Source organism: Saccopteryx leptura, chromosome X (assembly GCF_036850995.1).
Source record: "Saccopteryx leptura isolate mSacLep1 chromosome X, mSacLep1_pri_phased_curated, whole genome shotgun sequence".
Lineage (NCBI taxonomy): Eukaryota > Metazoa > Chordata > Mammalia > Chiroptera > Emballonuridae > Saccopteryx > Saccopteryx leptura.
The window spans coordinates 26,315,654-26,338,115 of NC_089516.1; the positions used below are offsets into that span (position 1 = coordinate 26,315,654).

General features: G+C 37.0%; 1 pseudogene; it reads right to left on the bottom strand.

Annotated features, from left to right (window-relative positions):
* Positions 1–1,145: 1,145 nt before the first annotated feature.
* Positions 1,146–7,126, bottom strand: LOC136385956 (cerebral cavernous malformations 2 protein-like; annotated as a pseudogene).
* Between the last annotated feature and the right edge of the window lie 15,336 nt (positions 7,127–22,462).

Consider the following 22,462-nt stretch of genomic DNA (forward strand, 5'->3'; position numbering starts at 1 on the left):
CATAATTAAATTTTCCAAGTCATTAAATCACCTTTTACAAAGTATATTACTTTTATTTCAATTATTCATTCAACTTAATGAACATTTCAAGCTCTCTTTCCTGTATCTTTCCCTAAGCTATCATATGTACTTCCTTAGAGCCCAGCAGTTCTTGTCAATTTTCAAAGAGCAATAGATTGAGGACATAAATGCAGTAAGCAAATACGTGGAGCTCAGCATACCTTGAAACTTGTCCATGAAGAATGATCATACTAATAGAATAAATCTTAGAAAATATTTAAGACTACAATCTGTATGGATATTATATGCCAAAAATATATAATAAAAGTGTTATTTCCGCCTGACCTGTGGTGGCACAGGATAAAGCATCGACCTGGAATGCTGAGGTCAACAGTTTGAAACCCTGGGTTGCCAGTCAAGGCACATATAGGAGCTGATGCTTCTTGCTCCTCCCCCTTTCTCTCTCTCCCTTTCTCTCTCTCTCTCTCTCTCTCTCTCGCTCTCTATCTATCTCACTATCTTTTCTCTCTAAACTGAATAAAATCTTTAAAAAAATGTTATTTTCAATGCCATGTATTTTGACTAATAATGAAACCAACAATTTATTATAAATTTCAAATGTCAAAAGAGGAAGAACAAGACAGGTGAGAGGAGGTAGAAACAGCAGGCATTGCTGCCACCATTCATATAATATTTCCTAGAAGAAATGATAGAAGATGTTCAAATTATAGTCACAACGAAAATGGTACTTTGAAAGGTGGCACTAAATCCAAAAGCCATAAAAAATTATAAATTCAGATATATCCATAAACTACCATTTTTGCAAGATACACTCTCCAGTAAGCAAAGGCAAGAGGAATAACTGGAACAATTAAATGCTTAACTAACTTGTGGCAAACTGATGATGAGTGTCCCCCACAGAAAGTGTTCCTTCATCCCTGCCCCCCTACATTTCAGTACACTTCTTTTAAGGCTTCTGAGAGTTTCAAAGGGAATGTCATGTACAAAACTGACGGCTGTTTGGAGTCTGCTGGAAAGGACCCCTCCCAGCACGGCCGTCCACAGGCAGCTCTAGGCAGCCTCTGACCCTGCCCCACAGTCTCCCTTACTGCAGAGGACCATGTCTGCCAGGGACCTGGACCGGTCTAGCCCCACACGGGGAGGCCGGACCCACTAGTGCTCCGGTACTGCCATGCTAAGAAGTCCTGGTCCATGCTGCAACCCAGTGCCTCCACGTTGATGCTGCTGATGTCTGAGATCATGCAGTCACATTGTCCCAGTTGGAAGATACCAACTGGTCATTGGAGCTGCCTGCTGCCCTGTTTTTGTTGAACGGAGAGGTGGAACTCATGGCCCACCAGTATGGGCTAGAGAGGTCAGGGATGATGTCGCACCTGCTACCCTGATGGTCTCCAGGAAGTTCTTGAAGTGCTGGCTGTCCTTCTCAAAGATGAAGGGCCGCAGAGACAGCAGCAGGAACCTATAACTGTTCTCCTGGAGCCCCCACATGTTGATGCAGAACTCGTGCACCAAGGCCCCATCACAGGACTCCTGCCACGCTGCAAACTGCCAGATCTTCTGTGGCGACAGCTTGCTGCGCAACGTAAGGTGTGCCGAGGCAGTTACACTCTCACAGACTGCCTTGGCATAGGGCTCTGCAGGCATGCAAGACAAGGGCAAGAGGCCATGTGCATGCTCATACTCAGGGAAGGAGAAGGTGTTGGCATCTCTCTTATATGGCTCCTACATGCCCAGCATGGTGGAAGAGTCATCATCACTGTGGAGCAACAAGTGGTGGGTATTTGTCAAATATGGATCTATCTGGAAAGTCAATGGTGGACTCTGTGTACATGATCTGGAAGACCTCCCTGAGCAGGGAGTACAGTGCCCAGCACTTCACCCTACCACCTTGCTCTCCATGGCCATGATCACCAGGCCCCAGGCCTCCACAGACCCCTGCTCTCTGACAGGAAGTCTGGAACTCCCCCCAAAACACACACACACACACACACACACACACACACACACACACACACACACACACAGGCTCAGAGAGATACTGGGGTCCTGCGCTGTTTCGGGACCATCAGGTGTGAGGTGTCATCCCACAGTAAGGACATGGCATGATGTCATGGATGAGGACTCTAAAGATGTTTTCCCTATTCCTCCAGACCAGCCAGACATTGTAGGCAGATAGGCTGATGACCTTGTTGTGCTCCTGAGTCAAGTGTCCGGGAAGCTGGTGGGCTGTCTTTGAATTATCTATGAAAAGTAGGATCTTGGTCCTATTGGATAGGTTTAGGTATCCTGGTATGGACGATAATGGACCTAAATACTTTTCCATTTCCATGTAGTCAATTAGAAGTCTATTGGGCTCCATTCGTTTAGGCAGGGACAGACAGCACCACAATGTGCAGAGGGTCTGTCACAGTCTCCTGAGCTACTTATGTCTGTTCTTTTCACCATTGAGGAAGACTCACTTTAATTAGCAACATGATTCCAGGCTTCTTACACTTCTTGCCTTCCACCTACATGTCTCTGCGAATGGTCCCCACATCCTGGCCAATTCAGGGAGCCCAAGGACCAGTTGTGGGACTCTAATAATTTAACAACCAGTTCTCTGTCCTCATGACCATTTTAAGTATAAAAAAATGATATACTGAAAGGTAGTTTATTATTTCATGCATTTAATACTTAAATAATAAAAGTGGTACATAAAACTAGATTATGTTATAAGAAGGACTTTTAAAATATTAGTGAAAAAATATTAAACAATATCTGACAGAAAGCAATAAAACTTATTTAATACATTTCCATATTGCTTCTTGATTGGCATCCTCACTTGCAATTTTCATCGCTTTTATCCGAGCATCATCAGCTGTGTGATTTATCTTTTCACTGTAGGAGTAGGATCCCACTCCTTTACAGGTAGGCCAATTAGACTAATAGTCATTGTTTGGTATGTTAGAAACAGGTGACTTCTCTGAACATATTATGTTCATCTTTGAAAAACTCCTTTCTCTGCTTCTGCTGAATTTATAGCAATTGATCTGACAATATTTTTTGTTCTTTGAACACTTTCAGGAATTGCATAGTTCTGGGAATTTTTAAAAATGTTTCCAACAAAATCTCGATAATCAATATCAATTTGGTAATTAAAATGTCATTAAATATGAGCAATTGTTCTTTAGCTGCTTTCCATGGAACTAGTACGTCTTCAATATTCCAGTAATCTGGCTCCAAAAAATGAAGAAACTATAATTTATTCCTATTTTGAAACTGGCTACAACTGGCTTTTAAATGTTCACAGTCCATTAGTCTTTTTTTCAAATTCCTTATGATGTTTTCTAAAAGTGTTTCTTGAGGAATTTCAACAAATCAATGATTTTCTACAAATTTTATATTTTTGAAGATTTCTGAAGTAATTTTTTATCAACATTTTTGTATGGATGGAATAAACATTACTACAGGTGCTTAGAATACACTGTTTTGCAGATGAACATTAAAAAAGAGTAAGGAATGTAACTTTGTAATTTCCACATTGGGCCACTGGTCAGGCACCCACCTTAGAGAGAACTCTGATTACAAGTGCCATTTTTACAACCTGTACACCATTCTCAACAAAAAATTAGGTATTAGTTCTGCCCAAGTGGTGCGAGCCGGCTGAATCCTACCACTACATGTCCAATCCTGCCCTGTAGCCAAGCTCCCTGCCACCCTGCTTCCCTCTCTGCCTGCAGATGCCTGGGCCAATTCCTATAGTATTAGTTTCACTGTACACAGGGCTGCCAACCTAATATATTTATATTTCCCAGACTGCTGAGCTTCTAGATAGGGCCTTAATGAAAGTTCTGGACAACAGGGTTTGAGTGAGTGTGAGGCATACTACCTCTGATTCTTGCCCTTAAAAATATTGTGAGCAGACTCCTCTGGGTCTCTCCAATCTTCTTGATCTCTTAGAATAGTAAGAATCAGAGGTGTTCCCTTGGACCCATAATTAGAAGCCATATATTGATTCATGGACTCTGTGTTTAATAAAATCAAAAGAGGAAAAATTATATGTTTGATATAACAATGTAAGATATCCCCTAATAACACATAATTTCACAAAGTGATAATTTCCATATTAAATAAATATCTACAATAAAATAATTATAAGATTAGCTATGTAATAGAAAATTAGCAAAGGAAACAGTTCCCCAAAATGGAAATAAAAACAAATCTTAAACATATGAAGAGTAGCTAAATCTCTAACCAAAGAATGAAAATTGAAATTCTATTGAAAGGACATTTTCAACTATTATATTTACAAAGAACTGAAAAACGTGGTGAAATGCTATATTCATGAACACAAGGATGAAAAGGTACACTTATGTATTATTAATTGGAGTGAAAAATAAAACATTCATACACACACATACTATTGATACTTGACCTAGCAAATTCACTTCAATAAATTTACCATATTGATATACATGCACAAATGTGAAATGACATAAATAAAAGGTAATTTATTTCACTATTGCTATATTAACAGAAAATCATAAGTGATCTAAATATCCATTGGTAATAGATTGGTTAAATAAATATGATATGTCTAGAAAATGAAATACTATACTATCCTAAACATAAAAAATAAAAAAGGAATTACTAATGCAATGATATGGAAAGAGCTCCAAGATATATTGTTATTTTGTTTTGTTTTTTTTATTAATTGAAATTACTGGGGTGACATTGGATAATAACATTATATAGGTTTTAGGAGTACAGTTCTATAATACATCATCTGTATATTGTACTGTGTGTTCACAACCTCAAATCAAGTCCCCTTCCATCAGTATTTATCCACTCTTTACCTTCTTCTGCCTCCCCTTAACACTCTCTCCTAGTAATCACCATACTGTTGTCTATATTTATGAGGGCTGTGTTTGTGTGTGTGCATGCATGTGTGCTTAAACCCTTCACCTTTCTCACCGAGCCCTCAACATCCACCCTTCTGATAGCTGTCAGCCTATTTTCTGTTTCTATGAGTCTGTTTCTATTTTGCTTGTTAGTTTATTTTGTTCCTTAGATTACATATAAAAGTAGAATTATATAGTATTTGTATTTTTTTGGTTGCATTTTTTTAAATTTAGCATAATATTCTCAAGGTTCATCCATGATGTAAGAAAAGGTAACATTTTACTTTTTACAGCCAAGTAGTATTTCATTGTGGAAATATACTACTGCTTTTCTATCCACTCATCTACTGATGAGCACTTTTGCTGGTTCCAAATCTTGGTTATTGGAAATAACACTGAAATAAAAACAGGGTGACATATATTCTTTAAACTCCATGTTTCAGAGCCACACCCTTATTATACAGAGACAGAATGGGAAGGCAGAGAAATGCAACCCAAATGAATCAAGAGAAATCCCCAGAAAAGGACTTGAGTGAGTCAGATATAAACAAACTACCAGATGCAGAGTTTAAAATAATGATTGTTAGAATGCTCAAAGATCTTAGAACAGCAATAGATGAACAGTGAGCACATACCTAAAGAGATAACAAATATAAAAAAAGGAAATTGAAATAATAAAAAAGAATCAGTCAGAAATGACAAACAGAATATCAGAAATGAAGAACACAATGGAAAGAATTAGAAGCAGGATGGATGAAACTGAGGATTTAATCAGCAAGTTAGAAAACAAGATAAACAAAGGCATGGAAGCATAGCAGCAAAAAAAAAAAAGGAAGCTCAAAAAGTCTGAGGAAATTCTAAGAGAGCACTGTGACAACATGAAGAGAAGTAACATCCACATCATAGGGGTTCCGAAGAAGAAGAGAAAGAACAAGGGATAGAAACCTTGTTCAATCAAATCATAGCTGAAAACTTCCCAAAATTGATGCAGGAAAAAGTCACACAAGTTCATGAAGCACAAAGAATTCCATTAAAGAGAAACCCAAAGAAATTCACATCAAGACACTTCATAATTAAAATACCAAAGCTAAGAGATAAAGAGAAAATATTAAAAGCTGCTATAGAAAAAAAGACTACCACCTACAAAGGAGCCCCCATAAGGATGACATCTGACTTCTCAACAGAAACACTTGAGGCCAAAAGGGAATGGCAAGAAATATTCAAAGTAATGCAGAACAAGAGCCCACAACCAAGACTACTTTATCCAGCAAGACTATCATTTAAAATTGAAGGAGACATGAAAAGCTTCCCAGACAAAAAAAAAAAAAAAATCTCAAAGAATTCATTACAACTAAACCAATGCTGCAAGAAATGTTAAGGGGCCTGTTATAAACAGAAGAGAGAGAAAAAATATAGTAAAAGAGGAAGATAGCAGATCAGGACCAGGTGGCAAAGAAGTAGGTGGACATATCAATTTCTACCTCCCAGAACCAAAGTGGATTACAACTTAATTATAAGAACATCATCTGGAAAAACCAACTTTAGACTAACCTAAGAGGATTCTTCAACTAAGGAACACTGAAGAAGCCACACTGAGACTGGTAGGAAATATGGAGAGGGCAGCCCAGCTCCCTAGAGTGAATGGCAGCCTGGAGAAACTCAGTGGGAAATGAGTTTAACAGAGAGGGGAGGGTCCTGAGCCCCAGGAACAAAGCCCCAGTCTGCAGCCCACGAGCCTAGAAGAGGTGTATGGACAGTATTTAGCCGGAAACAAGTCAGGATACTGTTTGTGAGGAAGAGACTGATTTCACAGACCCAGGATTCTTCTTAAAGGGACCACACAAAAAAACCTCTCTCACAACCACTCACCCGGGGCTCTGAAAGACGGGTAGAGAGGAGAGGACAAGAGCAGCAGAAATAAGTGTAATCTACGAGGCACAGGGAGAAACACTTTGAGGAACAGCCACCCTAACCCCTGGGCTGAGTCACTCCCCAAATCTGAAGTGAATATTTCCCCTGGAAACATCAATACGAGCAAAAGGAAGCAGGACACCAACCAAAGAAGCTCGATTGCAGCACTCAGAGCAGAGTCACTTAGAAGGAGGGAGCTTTCAGGACCTCCACCCACACAGCTGAGGGATTGCTGGAGGGCAGGCGGCAGTGGAACGCAGAAGTGCAGTTCCATCGGCAAGGGCGGAAGCTGGATGGCTACAACTGAGGCCCATGTGTAAGCTCAGTCTTGCGAGGCTGGGGTGGAGGGGACACGTGAAAGTGGTCAAACCCAGCTGCAGGCTGCCTGCAATCCAGTATGCGGGGGAAGGGCAGGAGCCGCAGAAAAGGTGGAGTCCTGCCCTTGAGCAAGGGCACAGGAGTGCAGCCTCGCCCGGCCCACGGGAACCGAGGCTTGTGGCCTGATGCATGAGCCGGCTCCTCCCGCAGGGGTGGAGCGAAAGCCCAGAACAGGCAGAGTCCTGCAATTGAGCGATGGCATGCAGTCCCACCCAGCCTGTGGAGCCAAAGCTTGCAGCCCTCCCGTGAGCTGGCTCCTCCTGCAGGGGCTTGGCGAAATCCAGGAATCAGGCAGAGACCCGCAGCTGAGCAAAGGTGCTCACCCCTGCCCTCAGTGACAATGCTTATATCTGGGTGTGATGCATAACCCCACCCGTGGGGGTGGGGCAAAGGCTGAGGCCACTGCAGCCCGCGAGCCCAGAAGAGCTTCTACACCCGAGCACGTGATCACAGCCCCTCCCATGAAGGAAAGGAGAGGCAGAAACCATGGCAACAGCCCTAGTGGGCTGGCACCAGCAACTCCCTTACCCAAACACCCTAGGCAGCAGCAGCAGAGGGGGTGGCGGGCCTGCAGACAGACCACAACTAGGGAACACAGACGCCACACCAAGTGGACTCCAGTGGCCAAAACCTTCTTTTACACAACAAAATGGGAAGGCAGAGAAATGCAACACAAATAAATCAAGAGAAATCCCCAGAAAAGGACCTGAATGAGTCAGATATAACCAAATTACCAGATGCAGAGTTTAAAATAACGATGGTTAGGATGCTGAAAGATCTCAGAACAACAATAGATGGTCATTATGAACACCTAAATAAAGAGATAGCAAATATAAAAAAGGACATTGAAATAATAAAAAAGAATCAGTCAGAAATGACAAATACAGTATCAGAATAAAAGACAATAGAAAGAATTAAAAGCAGGATGGGTAAAGCTGAGAATCGAATTAGCAAAATAGAGGACAAGATAAATAAAGGCAGGAAAGCAGAGCAGAAAAAAGAAAAGAGACTCAAAAAGTCTGAGGAAATTCTAAGAGAGCTCTGTGACAACATGAAGAGAAATAACATCCACATCATAGGGGTTCCTGAAGAAAAAGAGAAAGAACAAGGGATAGAGACTTTGTTCAAACATATCATAACTGACAACTTCTCAAAATTGATGCAGGAAAAAGTTACACAAGTTCAAAAAGCATAGAGAACTCCATTAAAGAGAAACCCAAGGAAATCTACACCAGGACACATCATAATTAAAATACCAAAGCTAAGTGATAAAGAGAAATTATTAAAGCTGCTAGAGAAAAAAAGGCTATCACCTATAAAGAGCCCCCATAAGGATGAAAACCGACTTCTGAACAGAAACACTTGAGGCCAGAAGAGAATGGCAAGAAATATTAAAAGTAATGCAGAACAAGAGCCTACAACCAAGACTACTTTATCCAGCAAGGCTATTGTTTAAAATTGAAGGAGAAATAAAAAGCTTTCCAGACAAAAAAACCCTCAAGGAATGCACTACAACCAAGCCAAGGCTGCAAGAAATGCTAAGGGGACTGTTGTAAACAGATCAAAGGGGAAAAAGAATATAGCAAAAGAGGAATGCAGTTTTAAAGAATAAAATGGCAATAAATAAGTACATATCAACAATAACCTTAAATGTAAATGGATTAAATGATCTGGTTAAAAGACACAGGGTAGCTGTATAGATAAGAAAACAGGACCCATACGTATACTGTCTACAAGAGACACACCTTAAAACAAAAGATGCACATAGACTGAAGATAAAAGGATGGAAAAAATATTTCATGCAAATGGAAATGAAAAAAAAGCTGGGGTAGCAATACTTATATCAGACAAAATGGACTTTAAAACAAAGGCTCTAGTAAGAGATAAAGAAGGTCATTACATGATGAGAAAGGGAGCAATCCAAAAGGAAGATATAACCATTATAAATATCTATGCACCTAATATAGGAGCACCTAAATATATAAAACAGACTTTGATGAATTTAAAGGGCGAGATCAACAGCAATACTATAATAGTAGAGGATTTCAATATCCCATTACATCACTAGATATATCCTCAAGAAAGAAAATTAACAAAGAAATAGCAGACTTAAAGGACACACTAGATCAACTCGATTTAATAGATATCTTCAGAACCTTTCACCCCAAAGCAGCAGAATATACATTCTTTTCAAGTGCTCATGGTACATTCTCTAAGATAGACCACATGTAAGGGCACAAAAGCAGTCTTAACAAATTTAAGAAGATTGAAATCATATTGAGCACTGTCTCTGATCACAATTGCATGAAACTAGAAATCAACCTCAATAGAAAAACTGAAAAATACTCAAACACTTGGAAACTAAATAGCATGTTATTAAATAATGAATGGGTTAACAATGAGATCAAAGAAGAAATAAAAAAATTCCTAGAAACAGATGATAATGAACATACATCAACTCAAAATTTATGTGACACAGCAAAAACAGTACAGAGAGGGAAGTTTATAGCACTACAGGCATACCTTAAAAGGTTAGAAAAAGCTCAAATAAACAACCTTACCCTGTATCTATAAGAACTAGAAAAAGATAGCAAATAAAGCCCAGATGTAGTAGAAGGAAGAAAATAATAAAGATCAGAGCGGAAATAAATGACGTAGAGGTAAAGAAACAATACAGAGGGTCAATGAAACCAGGAGCTGGTTCTTTGAAAAGATAAACAATATCGATGAACCTTTAACCAGACTCACCAAGAGAAAAAGAAAAAGGACTCAAATAAATAAATTTAGAAATGAGAGTGAAGAAATAACAACTGACACAACAGAAATACAAAATATTATAAGAAAATACTATGAAGAACTGTATTCCAAAAAAATTAAACAACCTAGGTGAAATGGACAAATTCCTTGAAACATATAATCGTTCAAAAATCAATCTGGAAGAATCAGAAAACCTAAACAGACAGAATACAAGGAATGAGATCGAAACAGTTATCAAAAAACTCCACACAAACAAAAGTCCTGGGCCAGATGGCTTCACAAGTGAATTCTACCAAAGATTCAAAGAAGAACTAACTCCTGTCCTTCTCAAACTATTTTAAACTTTCAATAGAGAAAAAGACTTCCAAGTTCCTTTTATGAGGAGAGCATAATTCTGATACCAAAACCAGGCAAAGACAACACAAAGAAAGAAAATTATAGGTCAATTTCCCTGATGAATTTAGATGCTAAAATCCTCAACAAAATATTAGCCAACCAGATCCAGCAATACATGAAAAAAATTATACATCATGATCAAGTGGGGTTTATTTTGGGGAGGCAAGGATGGTATAATATTCGTAAATCAATCAATGTGGTTCATCACATAAACAAAAGGAAGGAGAAAAACCACATGATAATTTCAATAGATGCAGAAAAAGCATTTGATAAAATCCAGCACCCATTCATGATCAAAACTCTCAGCAAAGTGGGAACACAGGGAACATACCTCAACATGTTAAAGGCCATCTATGAGAAACCCACAGCCAACATCATAATTAATGGTCAAAAATTAAAAGCAATCCCCCTAAGATAAAAAAAAGACAGGGGTACCCCCTTTCACCACTTTTATTCACCATAGTACTGGAAGTCCTAGCTACAGAGAAGAGGAAGAAATAAAAGGCATCCAAATTGGAAAAGAAGAAGTAAAACTATCATTATTTGCAGATGATATGATACTGTATATAGAAAATCCTAAAGTCTCAGTCAAAAAACTACTGGACCTGATAAATGAATTCAGCGAAGTGGCAGGGTATAAAATTAATACACAGAAATAAAAGGCATTTTTATACACCAACAATGAACTGTCAGAATGAAAATAGAGGAAACAATCCCCTTCACTACTGCAACAACAACAAAAAAAAATTTCCTAGGAGTAAAGTTAACCAAGGAGGTTTAAGACTTGTACTCGGAAAATTACAAAACATTGATAAAAGAAATCAAGGAAGATACAAAGAAGTGGAAGCATATACCATGCTCATGGTTAGGAAGAATAAACATCATTAAAATGTCTATACTACCCAAAGCAATTTATAAGTTCAATGCTATACCAATTAAAATACAAATGATATACTTCAAAGATATAGAACACATATTCCAAAAATTTATATGGAACGAAAAGTGAACATGAATAGCTTCAGCAATCTTGAAAAAGAAGAATAAAGTGGGAAGTATCACACTTCCTGATATCAAGTTATAGTACTAGGCCATTGTACTCAAAACAGCTTGGTACTGGCATAAAAACAGACATATAGATCAATGGAACAGAACAGAGAACCCAGAAATAAACCCCCACCTTTATGGACAATTGATATTTAACAAAGGAGGTAAGAGCATACAATAGAGTAAGGACAGTCTAACAAATGGTGTTGGGAAAATTTTACAGTTACCTGCAAAGAAATGAAACTAGAGCACCAACTTACACCAGTCTCAAAAATAAATTCAAAATGGATAGACTTAAATGTAAGTTGTGAAATCATAAACATCTTAGAAGAAAACATAGGCAGTAAGCTCTCCGACATCTCTCGCAGCAATATACATATTTGCTGGTTTATCTCCACGGGCAAGTAAAATAAAAGACAGGATAAACAAATAAGACTATATCAAACTAAAAAGGTTTTGTACAGCTAAAGACAATAAACAGAATAAAAAGACAAACTACACAATGGCAGAACATAATCGACAATACAACTGATAAGGGGTTAACCAAAATTTATAAAGAACTTGTAAAACTCAACACCAGTTAAGACAAAGAATCCAATCAAAAAATGGGCAAAAGAAATGAAGACACTTCTCTAAAGAGGATATACAGATGGCCAATAGACAGATGAAAAGATGTTCAACATCGCTAATCGTTAGAGAAGTGCAATTTAAAACCACAATGAGATACTACCTCACACCAGTCAGATTGGCGCTCATTAATAAAACAACACACGATAGGTGCTGGTGAGGATGTGGAGAAAGGGGAACCCTCCTACACTGCTGGGTGGGAATGCAGACTGGTGCAGCCACTGTGGAAAACAGTATGGAGATTCCTCAAAAAATTAGAAATCAAACTGCCTTTTGACCCAGCCATCCCACTTTTAGGATATATCCTAAGAGAACCATATCACTGACTCAGAAAAAGAAATGCATCCCCATGTTTATGGCAGCATTGTTCAGAACAGCGAAGATCTGGAAACAGCCGTAGTGTTTTTCAGTGGGCGAGTGGATTAAAAAACTGGTAGATATATACAATGGAATACTATGGGGCCATGAAAAAGAGAAGGAAATATTACCTTTTGCAACAACATGGATGGACCTGAAAACTATTATGTTAAGTGAAATAAGCCAGGTAGAGAAAGAAAAATATCATATGACCTCACTCATTTGAGGAATCCAAGGAACAATGTGAACTGAGGAATGGAATTAAACCTGAAGGGAAGGGGGGAGGAAGCTGTTGGGAGGGGGGAAAGAGATATGGTGAGGGGAATACGGGGGAGGGGGGATGCAATTGGGGCAAAATTAGAATCTATATAAACACAATAAATTTAATAAAATAAAATAAAATAAAGAACACTTTTACTTTCATAAAAACTCTTTTTTCCCTCAGATGGAAAGAGCTCTTTTTGGTTTGAGAAGAGGACAGTGTCAAAAAAAAAATCCATGTTTCAGAATTTGGGGGAAATATTTCTAAGAGTGGAATCACTGGGTCATAAGGCAGCTCCATTTCTCATTATTAAGTAAATTCCATGCAGTTTTCCACAGTGGCTGCATCAATCCGCATTCTCATCAACAGTTTCTGAGGATTCCCTCCACATCATCGTCAACACTTCTTTTTTGATTTATTGATGATACCCATTCTGACAGGTGAGGTTATAAGACATTGTGGGATTTCTTGGGGTTTTTTGTTTTGTTTTGTTTTAGCGACAGAGAGATAAGGACACAGAGGAACAGATAAGGACAGACAGGCAGGAAAGAAGATGAGAAACATCAATTCTTTTTTGTGGCAACTTAGTTGTTCATTGATTGCTTTCTCATATGTGCCTTGACTGTGGTCTATAGTAGACCGAGTGACCCCTTGCTCAAGCCGGTGACCTTGGGCTCAAGCTGATGAGCCTTACTTGAACCAGATGAGCCCACGCTTAAGCTGATGACCTTAGGGTTTCGAACCTTGGCCCTCTGTGTCCCAGTCTGATGCTCTATCTACTGCGCCACCACCTGTTCAGACCCTTTGTTGTTCACTGATTTCTTTCTCATATGTGCCTTGATTGGGGGTCTACAGCAGTTCAAGTGACCCCTTGCTCAAGCCAGCCACCTTGGATCAAGACAGAGATCATGTGGTAATGTCTGATTCCAAGCTCAAGCAAGCGACCCCATGCTCAAGCCAGATGAGCCCACGCTTAAGCCAGCAACCTCAGGGGTTCAAACCTGGGTCCTCCGCATCCCAGTCAGATGCTCTATCCACTGTGCCACCACCTGCTCAGGCCACATTGTGGTTTTAATTTGCATTTTTCTGATGATTTGTGATGTTGAGCATCTCTTCATATATGTATTGGTCATCAGTATGTACTATTTGGAGAAGCGTCTATTTAGGGCCTTTGCTCATTGTTAAATTGGACTGTTTGTGTATTTGGTGTTGAGTTTTATAAGTTCTTTATAAATTTTGGATATTAACCCCTTACTAGATGTACGATTGGCAAATATGTTTTCCCATGCAGTGAGCTGTTTTTTCATTTTGTTGATGGTTCCCTTTGCTGTGCAAAAACTTTTTAGTTTGATGTAGTCCCATTTATTTTTTCTTTTGTTTCACTTGTCAGAGATATACCAGGAAAGATATTGCTATGAGAAATGTCTCAGATTTTACTGACTATGTCTTCCTCTAGGAATTTTTTGGTTTTTAGTCTTAGATTTAAATCTTTAATCCATTTTGAGTTTACTCTAGTATATGGTACATGAAGGTTGTCTAATTTCAATTTTTTGCACATACCTGTGTAAATTTTCAAATACCATTTGGTAAATCAACTATCTTTACCCCATTGTATGTTTCTGTCTTCTTTATCAAATACTAACTGACAATAAAGGCTGGGGTTTCAATTCTTTCCATTGATCTATATGTCTTTTTTGATTATTATGGTCTTGTAGTGCAGTCTATCAGGTAGTGTAATTCCTCCAAGTTTGTTCTTTCTCAAGAATGCTTTGGCTACTCAGGGTCTTTTGTGGTTCCATATAAATTTTTGAAATATTTTCTCCAGTTCCTTAAAATAGACCATTGGTATCTAGATAGGAATTGCACTGAATCAACAGATTGTTTTGGGAAGCAGGACCATTTTAATTATGTTAATTATTTCTAGCCATGAACATGGTATGTGCTTCCATTCATTTGTATCCTATACAATTTTTTTCTTCAGTGTCTTATAAATTTTGAGTATAGGTTTTTTTTTTACATTCTTGGTTAAATTTGTGCTGTTTTTTGTTTTGTTTTGTTTTGTTTTTGATGCTATTGTAAATGGTGTAGTTTTCTTAGTTTCTATTTCAGATATATAATTTTTGGTGTATAAAAATTTAACAAATTTCTGAATCTTTATTTTGTATTCTGCTACTTTACTAAATTCATCTATCAGTTCTAGTAGGTTTTGGTGGAATCTTCAGGGTCCTCTATATGCACTATCATGTCATCAGCAAATAATGACAATTGTACTTTTTACTTTTCAATTATGATGTCTTTATTTCTTCTTTTTGTCTGACTGCTGTGGCTAAGACTTCCAGTACTATATTGAAAAAGAGTGGTAACAGCAGACATCATGTCTTGTTCCTAATCTTAAAGGAAATGCTTTTAGTTTTTTCCCATTGAGTATGATGTTGGCCTTCGGCTTGTCACCTATGGCCCTTTTATGTGGAGGTGTGTTCCCTTGATTCCTACTTTCATGAAAACTTTTATCATAAATGGGTGAATTTTATCAAATGTTTTTTTTCTGCATCCATTTATATGATCATGTGATTTCTGTCTTTCCTTTTATTTATATGGTGTATCATGTTTATTGGTTTGCAGATATTGTACCAACCTTGCATCCCTAGAATAAGTCTCACTAGATCATGGTGTGTAATAATTTTAATGTATTGCTGGATCCAGTTTGCTAATATTTTGTTGAGAATTTTAGCATTTATGTTCATCAGCAATACTGCCCTATAGTTTTGTTTCTTTGTAGTGTCTTTATATGATTTTGGAATTAAGATAATGCTGACATCATAAAATGAGGTGAGGTATCTTCCCTCCTCTTGAATTTTTTGAAATAGTTTAATATAGGTGCTCATTGAATGTTTGTTAAAATTAACCTCTGAAGTTATCCAGTTCAAGACTTCTGTTTGTTGGAAAATTTTTGATTACTTCTTCAATTTCATTAGTTGTACTCTGTCTCTTCAGATTTTCTGACCCTTTCCTTTTTCACTTTTGTAAGACTGTATGTTTATAAAAACTTATCCATTTTATCTGGATTGTCCAAATTTATGGAATATCATTGTTTGTAATATTTTCTTACAATTCTTTTTATCTCTTTGGTGCCAGTTATTTCTCCTCTTTCATCTCTGATTTTATTTATTTGGGTGTTCTCTGTTTTTTTCTAGATGAGTCTGGTTATAGGTTAGTAAAGCTTGTTTAACTTTGTAAAGAACCAGCTCTTGGTTTTATTGACTTTTTGTATTTGTTTTTTTAGATTCTATTTTTCATTTATTTCAGCTGTGATCTATAACATTTTCTTTCTTGTACTCACTTTGGGTTTTCACTGTTTTCCTTTCTCTAGTTCCTTTAAGTGTAAAGTTAGATTATTTAAGTCTTTTCTTGTTTGTTTCAGTAGGCTTGTAACACTTTCCCTCTTAGGGCTGATGAATTTCCCTCTTAGGGCTGATTTTGCCATGTCCCATAGATTTTGGGTTGTTGTGTTTTCATTTTCATTTGTTTCCAGGTAATTTCTGACTTCTTCCTTGATCACCTTGTTAACTCATTCATTGTTTAGTAACATGTTATTTAGCCTCCATTTCTTTGTGTGATTATCAGTTTCTTTCCTGTGATTGAATTCTAGTTTAAAATCCTTATGATCAGAGAAGATGTTTGATATGATTTCAGTCTTCTTAAATTCTAACACTTGTTCTGTGTCTTAACATTGGTCTATCCTGGAAAACGTTACATGTGCACCTCTAAAGAATTTATATTCTAATGCCTTGGGTTGCTATGCTCTGAAGATAGCAGTTAAATTCATCTGATTTTTGTGTTATTTAACCTGCTGTTTCCTTGTTGATATTCTTTCTAAAAGCTCTTATCCATTGATATTAATGGGATATTAAAATTCTCTAGTATGAATAACTACATTACTGTATTACTGTTGATCTCTCCCTTTATGTTTATCAGGATTTGCTTTACATATTTAGATGCTCCTAGATTGGGTATGTGAATGCTTAAAAGGGTTATAGCCTTTTGTTGTACTGTCCCCTTTATCATTATGTAGTGCTTTTGTCTCTTACTATAATATTTGTTTTAAAGTCTATTATAGTTGATATAAATATTGCTACCCCAGCTCTTTTTGCATTTCCATTTGCATGAAATATCTTTGTTCATCCCTTTAATTTTAGACTATGTGTATCTTTCATTCTGAGGTGGGCCTCTTATAGTCACCATATATATGGGTCTTGTTTTCTTTTCCATTCAGCTACCTTCTATTTTGATAGCAGCCGGTAAGCCATTTAAAGTAATTATCTGTGGATACATATTTATGGCCATTTCATTATTTATAATTATGTTCCTCTGTTTTATTTCTTCTTCCTCTGAAAGAGACCATTTGACATTTCTTGTAATACTGGTTTGGTGGTAAATAAACTCCTTTAGCTTTTACTTGTCTGGGAAACTTTTTACTTCTCCTTCAATTTAAACTGATACCCTTGCTGAGTAAAACAGTTCTTGATTTTCAACACCTTGAATATTTCATGCCAATTCCTTCTGGCCTGAAATGTTTCTGTTGAGAAATCAGCTGAGAGTCTTATGGGAGCTTTCTTATAGGTAACTAATTGTCTTTCACCTATTGATTTAAAATTTTTCTCTCTTTGTTTTTAGTTTTTCCCATTTTTATTATGATGTATCTTGGTGTGGTACCCCTTGGTGAGGAAGTACTAAAGGGTAAATGGGGTCAAATATATGATGATAAAAGAAGATTTGACTTTGGGTGACAGACTGCATATACAGATTACATATCATAGAAACATACGCTTGAAACCTATATAATCTTGCTAACTATTGTTAACCCAATACATGTAATAAAAATTTTCCAAAAAGTATAGGACAGTGTATATAATGTAGTCTAGCATTCATGTAAGATTAGAAAAATACAGGGGTGAGTGAAAGTGGGTTTACAGTTATGAGTATCCAAAACACAGAATTTATTCTTATATTTTTATTTATTGTATTTTTCATAATAACAGTTGTAATCTAGTTTTCCTAAACCTTGTAGATTTTATTATAGGGACAGAATACTTCTATGTTTGTGAAAGGATAGGTAATAAGCTGGTAACTTGGTTTACCTCTGAAGAAGAAAACTAGGTGTTTGGTTGATAGGAGTAAAAGGGGACATAGCACCCATTTGTAACTTTCAAATTTTAAATCATGTGGCTATATTATTTATTCAAAAATAAATACAAAAACCATAGGATTACTATATTTTATTTAAATATTTTCTATTTTTAAATTTAATTTATTGATATGACATTGGTTTGCAAATCCAAACAAGTTTCATGTGTACAACTCAATAAAACACCAATCAAAACATTATTCCGTGATGCTTTATTCCACTGATGCTTTCTATATTCCAAATACTAAACAGAAAGTATACAAAATACATAATCAGAATGTTGATTGTTTTCCTTTATAAAGTAAGCTTATTACTGGTGCAATATGCAACAAAAAGGCAATTAGAGTAAATGGTATATTTAATACATTGCTTTAAGCACATTAAAATGGAAAAGACTTCATTTATGAATTCAAGAAACTAAGAACTTTTCCAAGTGAGAAAAAATTAAATTAAATACATTAAAATACATGTCACCTGTTTGTCCTCTGAGCTTGCTCATCTTTATGTTACAATCTTGGCCTGTAGTCTCATTTTCAGTATTTACAATTAAAATTGTGTCTACTTATATTATGCTCTAGTATAGGTAAATACTATGTGTTAAAAGTTCAATTTAATCTATTTTATCTATAAATAATCAACAAAGTCCCATAGAGCATACTTAGGAATTTAAATATCCAGATAACAAATGACGTAACTTTGTCTTTAGGTGATCTAGAATGTTCTGCAAATTACACGGTTTTTTCTATGTCTAATGCCTGGAAAATATACAATACTAACAGAATATTCTACATCTCCATGAGGGGGCACGGTAGGGATGAGTACACTCTACAACATAGTAAGGCAAAATTATTACCTTTCAATTATATCATGTTATTAAACAATGTTATCCCAATACAGAATTTTTAAAATATTTTTCTCCATGTGAATGTCATCAGTGGCCAACGTCAGTAAAAAAACTCTTCCCAACAATACAAATTAACAGGCTTTACCTTTGACCTACTGAATCAGACACTCTGAGAGTGCTACCCAGAAATCTACATTTGAAAAATTCCAGCGATTGTGGCTTGAGAACTGTTTTAACAGTAGAAATAAAAATTAAGTATTACCATGTTAATATTACTTTTTGGCTTTCTACCAAAAAAAGTCAGTATCTATTATAAAATTATTGTCAAAGTTTTAAATTTGAGGTATGAACTTAGACATTATATCCATATGTATTACATAGATGAATCCTACTATGTTTTTAAAATATTTTTATATTTATCTTTTATTTTATGCTAATTTATTTTATCCCATCACACTAATAGGAAATATTAATGAAGACACATTGAAAACTCATGAAAAATATTCAGCAAGCCTATATGCATTTATACTAGTATTTCTAACTACGTCATTTTTATCAGTCAGAAACACTCCACATAAGTTACCCATTTTTGCATTTATGGTCAAACTCTTGTGGAGAGTAATGATCATGGAAATGGCAATGAGGCATTCAAAACATTGAAACTTTCAAACATACCTCAGTGTTTAAAACCCACACAGCTATATCCCACCTGTCTTCTCAATAATAATAATAATTTGAATATACCATCTCTTCCATTATGGAGAAATAATTTACTTTTAACATGCTTTTTACCAAAAAAGCATTAACAGTTTTTTTTAAGTTTAAATCAGTAAGAAAAATAAATACCAAGACATTTTAGTGTGATGTTTAAAATGAGCAGGAACATTTTAAAAAGAGGTATTTATCAGATCCTACTTAACAAAATTCCTAGTGCAATTCAACCACTTAGTGTTGAGAGGAAGCATCCCAGCACTCCGTCCCCTACTCTCACCATACAGTAACATCTTAAATTTGAATTCAAGACCTTAAAATTGCAGATTTCAACCTGAACCATACCTTCCCATATTATCTTCATGAACATCATACATGGATTTATGGAATTATTTACTATTGCATATATACACTCCAGCCTTACCTGCCTAAAACTCATGCTCATTTCTGCTTAGAAATATCTTGTTTTGTTCCTTTTAATTAAAAACAAATTATCCCTAGTATTAAAGACCTCACTCAGGTGTTGCCTTCACCATTAAAGCATTCAGGATCCCCCTCAGTGGTAAGTGGTCACTTTATTCAGAGCTCTCATTACTCTAAAGTAAATGCTATGATGTTTCCTATCTTGTATAAGATTATTTTATGTGCATATATGCCATTCCCCTATATGATTATTCTTGAAGGAATTTTCTGACTCTGGTTCATATTTATATCCAACTCTGAGACTAGTATAATGTGTTAAACATAGTAGTAAATGTTACATGATGATAGAAATTAATGAATCAAAGTAACCTCTATAATTTTAATTAGAATAATTGACATAGTATAGGTATATTGTTCAAAACTAAGAGGTTCTTACATACTTCTGTGAACTACTAGACAGTACAATGAACAATAGTTCTAGCACAATGATTCTCTGGAACATCTGGAAATCTCTTCTCAAATAATGTTCTATCCAAAAGCTCTTCTCAAATAATGTTCTATCCAAAAGCTCTTCTTATTTAAACATTATTAAATAATCTCAAATAAGCACCATGTCAAAGTATTAAAAATCTTCAAGGCTTAAGGCCAACTCACTTTTTAGTATATTTAATCCTATTGTTGCAGATGTATGAATTGGTTTGCCTTTAAAATTACTACTTTTCATTTAAGTATATCTGGTATACAATATGATATATTAGTTGTGCTAGTTTTAGGTGTACAATATAGTGATCTGATCTGTTTTGTTGTATGGAGAGAGGGAAAATGGACACCAGTACAAAACAAAAGGTCATTGATGGCAAGAATAGTTCTTTATTCTATCAACTAAATTGGCTAAAGAATTAATTAACATTTGCTGTAATGCAAAGATGGTGCCTAAATGAATGAATATACAGAACAAAGAACTAGCTCAGCCTCAACAAAATGTAGTTTGAATTCATTACCTCAAAAAGCCCAGCTCTGACTTAACATGATGGGGCAGAAACAGGGGGAGAGGAAAAACTTCTGGCAAATTTTAACACCTACCATAAGCTCTTTCTCCCATATAAACAACTTATTCCCATAATATTTGTAGAGTTTTGTTTTTCTGACCACATATAGATGTTTAAAATAAAAAAGTCAACAGTTGGCCCTGGCCGGTTGGCTTGGCGGTGGAGCGTCAGCCTGGCGTGCGGGGGACCCGGGCTCAGTTCCCGGGCCGGGGCACATAGGGGAGGCGCCCATTTGCTTCTCCACCCCACCCCTCCTTCCTCTCTGTCTCTCTCTTCCCCTCCCGCAGCCTGGGCTCCATTGGAGCAAAGATGGCCCGGGCGCTGGGGATGGCTCCTTGGCCTCTGCCCCAGGCGCTAGAGTGGCTCTAGTTGAGGCAGAGCAGCGTCCCGGAGGGGCAGGGCATCGCCCCCTGGTGGGCGGGCGTGCCGGGTGGATCCCGGTCGGGCGCATGCGGGAGTCTGTCTGGCTGTCTCTCCCCATTTCCAGCTTCAAAAAATGAAAAAAAGAAAAAAAAAGAGAAAAAGTCAGCAGTTGAATTAAGACACGCTTGCTCAAAAGTATTTTTCTATTTTGCATCTTTTTATATTGTTCACTATATCATTTTTTCTATTTCACATCTATATCTTTCATTTACATGTTCACTAGTGATATTACCCATTTATCTTCACCCCCAGTAAAACCAAATTAACAGAAAATAGAACTAGTATATTATATATAAAATGAAGAATAAAAATCACACGATCATCTAACTAGATGCACAAAAATTATTCAACAAGATTCAACATGTTCTCATCAGGAAAAAACACAAAAAATAAATAATAAGGAAAGGAAATTATCTGAATATTAAAAAGTTCATATATGGCCTGACCAAGTGGTGGCAAAGTGGATAGGGCACTAGTCTGAGATACTGAGAACCCAGGTTCAAAACCCCGAGGTTGCCAGATTGAGCACAAGGTCATCTAAATTGAGCGCAGGTCACTGGCTTGAGCATGGGATCACAGATATGACCCCACGGTTGCTGGCTTGAGCTCAAAGGTTGCTGGCTTGAAGCACAAAGTCAGTGTCTTGAACCTAGGGTCACTGGCTTGAGCAAGGGGTCACTGACTAAGCTGGAGCGTCCCAGTCAAGACACATATGAGAAAGCAATCAATGAACAACTAAGGTGGCGCAACTATGAGTTGATGCTTCTCACTTCTCTCTCTTCCTCTCTGTTCCTGTCTGTCCCTCTCTCTCTCTCACTTAAAAAAAGTGTCCAGCCTGACCACGCGGTAGCGCAGTGGATAGAGAGTCAGACTGGGATGCGAGGGATCTAGGTTCAAGACCCTGAGGATGCCAGCTTGAGCGTGGGGTCATCTGGTTTGAGCAAAGCTCACCAGCTTGGACCCACGGTCACTGGCTTGAGCAAGAGGTTACTCGGTCCACTGAAGGCCCATGGTCAAGGCACATATGAGAAAGCAATCATTGAACAACTAAGGTGTCGCAACAAAAAAACTGATGATTGATGCTCTCGTCTCTCTCCGTTCCTGTCTGTCTGTCCCTATCTATCCCTCTCTCTGACTATCTCTGTAAAAAAAAATGTCCATATATGAAAAACTGACAGCTGACATCACACTCAA